Genomic DNA, 6923 nt, shown 5'->3' on the forward strand with positions numbered 1-6923 from the left:
CGAATAGATGGATGATAAAGTGTGTTATGCTGGCATGCATCTGGTCATCACGGCTTTTCTAGGGCAGATGAATTTTTTACAGCCATCTTCAGGAGGATGATGAGTGGGCTCACTCTTATACAGTAAACGCACTGAGGGAGTGCATGCAAAGTCAAATCTGCTGAGCCAGCAAGAGGGAAGGGCCCACGCAAGAGTCTGCAGAGCTAAGTGTGTTGAATAAATGAATCTGTGAATCATCCTTTTAGCAGTTTATATAAAGTCTTTTGCTACCTCTTTCTTAATGTTTTGTACTAAAATATCACCTTGACTGTGATGGATGGTAGTTGGAGGTAAAGCTCTCACTAACACACTAAAATTTCCGCATTACAGCCATGAATGGACACAGATTACCTTGTCAGTCCGCAGTTTGACATTCTTGGAATTTTCTCTCCATTAAAGCTGCACATTCACTTTGTTTGCCCTCAACACCATTTTGCGTATGGACATTCCTCTGTTTGCCTTATGAATTACCAAAGACTTTATGTTTAGCGACAGATATGGACGAATGGACATGTACGTTGTGTAATGCTTTTCGGGTGCTTATGATGCAGTGGACAGATCGGGGGATGCAGTGGTCCCCAGAGGTGTTATGAGTACATGACTGGGACACTCCTAAATGCTTACACCAAATGAGGGCTCCCTTTTGGCATAGCAGAGGGGAATTGAGGGTTGTGCAGCTGCAGTATGTCTCAACATTTCAAACTCATACACAAACTGACACATACTGCTTTCATCCACTACCACCTACAGTGTGTGCTTGCCCTTGTGCATTTTGGGCTCTAATAGATGTTTAACGTTTCATCTATTACCATTAACTCTTATTATAAATATTTACTATTAATTATGATTAAGTCTTTGCTTGAAATGCAATAACGTCAGATGAAGTATTTTTAAACTGCCTGCAGGGATGTTGGGTGATGACAAACATTCTCTCAAGAGAAAATATCATTTTTTATTTGACGTTGTGTTTCTTTGCTGAATTAACATTTAGTTGCACTCTGAAGGAGGATTAGTCATACAGTTACTGTTTGTTGCCCGTGCTTGGTGTCTGGTGATGAAATCAGCATTAGTGGACATCTCTTAGCTGAGATTACATAACAACGTGTCCTGTAAAATGAGACTTATCAAGCTTCGTCACAAACATGTTCAAGCACACTTTTTCGTTTTATCGTGATTGACATAAATGCATCATCATCTTTGCTTTTTTTGTTGTTGTTGGCACAACAATTTCTGAGAGTGCTGGTGTCCACCCACATTGCATCAATGACAGGAATGGTTGAAAACACCGTCCTGAAACTACCAGCAGGTTTAGTAGGCCTTTACTGGTCCATATGTATGTGACTATATGATTGTAACATGTATTCAGTGGCTTGCTGAACAACTGGTTGACAGTCTAACTGGTGAGTGAATTTCAACTCAGTTGCGGTTTTCAAACAATCTTTGAGTTTGTACATTTCAGCTCCTCCTGAGGAGTGGTATGCATGCCCACGGCACTTCTGCTGCTTGATGGTTCATGAAATGGGATTCTGTCCTGCAGCCTGTAATCCTGACCTATAACAACGTGCATGAAGCACACTGATGTAGAAATTACAACAGGATTATTTGTTGATGTTTTTTTAAATACTCAATGATGTATGTGGACATTTTCCCCTTGAAATGCCATAAGTACTGTAAAACCTACTGCACTAAAGTATAATTAAATGAGGCATGTTAAGGCACTAGTACTGACTATACTCAGTAACAGTCACATTTGATGATGTTAAGAGTTGTTTTGACAGCTATCACAGACTGTGATGTCTCTGGAGGTATTCTGCAGACTGTTAAGGCTTCCCTGTGAAAGTTGCTGAACCGTTGTCTTTGCTGGTGCTGCAGTGCAATTTCTGTCAGTTGGAAGTCATCAGCACAACAAATCCTGCCCGAGGATATAGTCAAATGGATTTCTGCTATTGTGTTGATTTGCTGCGTGAAAGAAAAAACGGACGTCAATGCTAATCCTACGTTAGACCCCAAGATGGAAAAGGCTATGAGCACGTCAGTGGAGGAGCAGACTGTGGGACACATGGAGGAAAAGGGAGAAAGAAAGCTGAGTCAACACACAGAGTGGGATAACGATAGTGTGAGAAGATGCCATACAGCTTGAATGGATTTACTGAAAACATATAAGGATCTGGTTGACTTCATGAACACAATATCGGACTACTGAAGAGAAATCCATGAAGACACTTCAGTAAAAGGGTTTTTAATAGAAAGGCAGGGTTTTAAGAGGTACAGTAATAATCTTTGTAATCAGTATTTACTCCTTAGGATCAGAGGGACTGTTAATAGCCTACTTAGCTGAATAAAAGCACTGGAATTGTCTTCATCATATTGAAAAATATGTTGAAATTCAAGTCTGTCAAGGGGCATAATGTGAGTGTGCGTGCAGTGCTGTAAAACAGTGAAGCGTGTGACATGCCCAGAAACTGCCAAGACAGCCTAGCGGACACAGATGGCGGGTGAATTTGGGAGATGCTAATAGAGCAAATCTTCACATAAGATATAAACAGGAGGTATGTGTCCTGGTTTGACCCTGGGTCAGGACACTCCTCCTGAGGGTTCAGATAGTGTGTGACCAGGTGAGATCTATGGATGATGTTTCTCGCCTGTTGTCCAATCATCATTCCCACAGCTTAAATAACCTTTCATCAAATTCAACAGTGGTAACATTTTTGGAAACAGCTGTTGATAACTGAATCTCTGTAGATAGGCACACACAAGACTACACATGTGTTTCGCCCTGGTCAGGGACTGTCGTACTTGAGTGATGGTTAAACTGTTCTAGCTTGGAAGTGCCGTAAGACTTAATTACAGCAATTCAAAGCTTCTATTTGACATATTTGAAAAAAAAAACCCAGCAATGTAGGTTACAGAAAGAATGCTCAGAGAATGACTGCATTACTGCTGTGTTAAGCTTGAATAATGCAGGACTTACATTAATAAGTAACTAAGTTAAACAAAAGAAGACAAAGAACTGACAGTTTAAGCAATAGTTTAAACTTTACAATTTCCAAAAAGACAAGGGATGTAATACAATAGAATAATAATAAATATTGAAATAATAATTGTAACATTCAAAGCTTCTGCAGCATTGTACATCATTTAAAAGCAATGTCTATCGGGTAAAAGCAAAGCTAGGAAGATAGTTTTTAAAATATGTTGCTGTTCTCAGATTTATAGACAAAGAAGATAGGCTTGAGTTTTCTCTGTTTTATTAATGTTACCAAATAAGCACAATCTAGCTTATTTGGTACTCAACAGACCAGCTCAAGAATAGTTTAATATTCTGCAGTTGTTGAACTAGAGACTACAAACCTTTCAGTAAAAGGCAGATGAGGGAATGTCATTATTTAGAGGCCATTTGTGCAGACGGGATAATTTAGTTTTTCAAACACTCAGTAAACCAAGACAAGAGGCATGAAGCTAAAAATAATTTAATTTAACTGAAGATATAGGGGGGAAATAGTCAGAATATGCGATTGAGATGCTTTCTCATAATGCAACACAACTAACAGTGTACAATTCTAATGAGTTTGTTTAGCACACAGCACATCCAAAGTGTTCCTTTGCTTTTTCTGCAACATGCACATTTTTACACACTTTATTACTCAATTTATTTCTGCAGAAAGTTAACCATGACAGTTACTCTCAAACTGGAGCTACAAATTTAATTGCCTCTCTACATACTCTATGTTCGACATGTAATGCAGACTTATCCACTTTAACTGCTAATCATATCGTCTCACAGTTCACAAGTGATTACTTATTAGGATTCTTTACACTGATATAAATCGAATGATATAATTGATCTGTCACTAATGCTTTATTTGTTTAAGTTTCTAAATATCTCAGTGAAGACAGTGCACATGATTCTAATGTCAGTCCAACCTCTGCAGTCATGTGCAGAGGAGGATCAATACTTTTCAGCAAATCAATTTTGAATGCTTAAGGGGCAAATTAATCTGTTTGAGTACCATATTGAGTCACAGCAATCGTTCCCTGGTACTGTACTGTATGCATACGTGTTTATCTGTGTGCCTTTCTACTACCTGTGCAACAAAATGATGAATGAATAAAACTCAAGCTTAGGTGGAACATTTTCACATTTCAGGTGAAGGACATACAATATAAACAGAGGCTGTCGCAGATTTTTGAGTCACTTACAGTAAATCAAAGGTGTGAACAGCGACCAGCTTTCATTCATTGGGAAAATATGTCATACACGCTGAAATGTGAATGAAGTCTCCTTGAAGTTTGATCACCGTTATAGAGCCACGCTTGAACAATTACAGCTGAAACTGATGTTGGTCACTTCAGTGTATTGAAGAGTGCGTGCAGTGCTCTCTGTTGGTGATTCTCAGTCCTGCACTCCTCACAGAGGCTTGACGTCCAGGAATGAGAGCAACATTAAAGCAATAATGTCATACTTCAATCTATTTATGAGATGAATATTTTAGATGACGTAAAATAGACTATTTGATCAACAGAGCAATGAGGATGTTTATGCCATTTTTTGGAGAGAGGGGGTTGAGGCATAGAATTAACCTGTTTGTAAAGATTTGCTGATAATGGATTTTCTTAATGGTACCAATTTGTCTTCCTCTCCCAGCACCAAACATTTGACAAATTTGGAAATTTGCTGGTGCAGAAAATGGAAGATGGCACATTGACTCTGATCTGTACAAGACTGGCCTTACATCCTCTGACTTTCTTGTTTCTAAATAAATCTATATCACTTATGTGTATTTTAGTGGGGATTAAAAAAATCTGATGTAAAATGACCGCACGCTGCTTAATTAGCAAAAGTCGAGGATGAAATCTGATTTGAAATGGTGGCCAGAGGAAAAAAATAAATGTAGGAAGTCAGTGCAGAAGGATCCCATAATTACTAACTGCACTCATGTCCCTTCTGGCTTCTCTTTACTGAGTACTACTCCGTCATGTTGCCCCAGATCTGTGTAGTTGGGCAACCCATCCCTCACTGGTGGGGCAATGTATCCTCTCTCTATCTCTCGTTTTCCTCCCCTTCCGTCTCTAAATGTCGCTCTGTCTTCCTCTTCCTCCCTCCCTCACACACCCTAAATGCACCAATATCCAGCGTTAGTCGGTCAGGCTATTTTCAGCACCAGCAGGAAAGAAAACGATGTAGATGTACATATCTGTATGTGTGTTCGTTGTCAGGGTGGTTTCAATCCTGATGATGTGTGCAGTTAATCTGTATTTGGTGTACTTGTGGTAAAATGATGTGAGGAAAGGAGAGCGCAGGAAAGTGTAAGAAAACAAGTGTTAGGTTCAAATCTGAGGAATTTAAAAGTATTTCTCTTATCATAACTTAACAAATTGTTCAGAGGTGATACTAATTTGTGTGCAGTTGATGGCAGAATATTTGCAGCCAAAAGACTTTTCAAAATTAGCACTATGTCTGTGTTCCAATTTTTTTTTGACATGGTGGCGCATAACAGCAGCTGGTCAATCACACATTGTTTTCTTTTTGTCATGAAGATTTCCAGACTTTCCAAACATATTATGGCTGTTGAATTTTTCATGCTTTGTGACTTCTCATCACCAAAGGAAAATGTTTGTGGGTGTCATAATTGCAATAGTTTGCCTTTAAGCTAACGTATGTAGATGAACACACAGGGGAAATTTAGAAGGAAGACAATGTGCAGTTAATTACTTTTGTTAGTTTTACCCTTGTGATTTCGATAGTTTTCCACATTTTTCATGATGCAAGTAGGTGGTAATATGCTCTAGCACAAAGTGTTGATGTGACTGATGGAGCTATTACTGATGGACACTGGGAGACATTTGGTTTAACAGATGGTTGAATTGTTTAATGCATCAACTCACCTTCTCAGTCAGTTAAAGGTTCATATAAGAGTGATGTCCTTCCTGCTGTGTTTGATGGGCAAGTTCAGGTGGCAAATGGTGGACTCAGGAGGATTGTCAGCTGATGTAGCTCACCGATAAGCCTTTGCCTTTGAGGATTTAAAAGCTGGCCCATTTATACTCTCTCTCGTCTCTGCTTGGCAAACACTCTGCATCCTCTTATTTTAACACCATTCAGACATTATTTTGACCTCTACAGTGCATGTTTACACATATGTTTCTCTGCAGACTCACACTCAAATTATTTTGATATTTGTTTTTTGATGAAAATGATCAATATCTGAATCCTGGTGAAAATTGGTGCAGTGTTGGTTTCAGCCCTTCTTCATCCATAGGGAACTTAAACAGCTGTAGCAATATCACTACTTGTTGGTTGGTCTAGCCCTCTGTTCTGATGTTGGATTTGTGGGGGCTATGTCAGACAATTTCCAAAACTGACATTCACACTAACGTGGTACCATGATTGGCCAGCTGTGTGCAAGTGAGAAAGGAGCCACAGTTAAATTATTTATGTCACTTTTCATTTGAACAGCAATATGAATTCCTTTCAGGAGAGACTTTCGGATAATGTGCAGTGTTTCCCCGTATTTAAACGATATTGCCTTTTCCCCATCAAAATGATGGTCAGCTTTTAACTCCGCCTTCCAGTGTCTTTATTGATAGTACCGCTGAGGGGCACCAAAGGTGGAAATCTTCAAATCCTACACACAGTCAAAACGAAGGTTAAGATTTTGTAACCCTAGTTATATTAGCACAGGCGGAGCCCTCTACTGGATTCTATGGGTGTAACCCTCCTCCAATCGCGTACACGCAATGGCCCGCCTGTGCTAATATAACTAGGGTTACAATATCGTAGCCTTCGTTATATCTCACACAGGCTTCGCCCTCTACTGGACTCTATGGGTACAGTAGGCGAAGCCCGATCAACGTACTCCCTGCCGCGGGAGAGGCTCCGCCCA

Source organism: Scomber scombrus, chromosome 3, assembly GCF_963691925.1.
Source record: "Scomber scombrus chromosome 3, fScoSco1.1, whole genome shotgun sequence".
Lineage (NCBI taxonomy): Eukaryota > Metazoa > Chordata > Actinopteri > Scombriformes > Scombridae > Scomber > Scomber scombrus.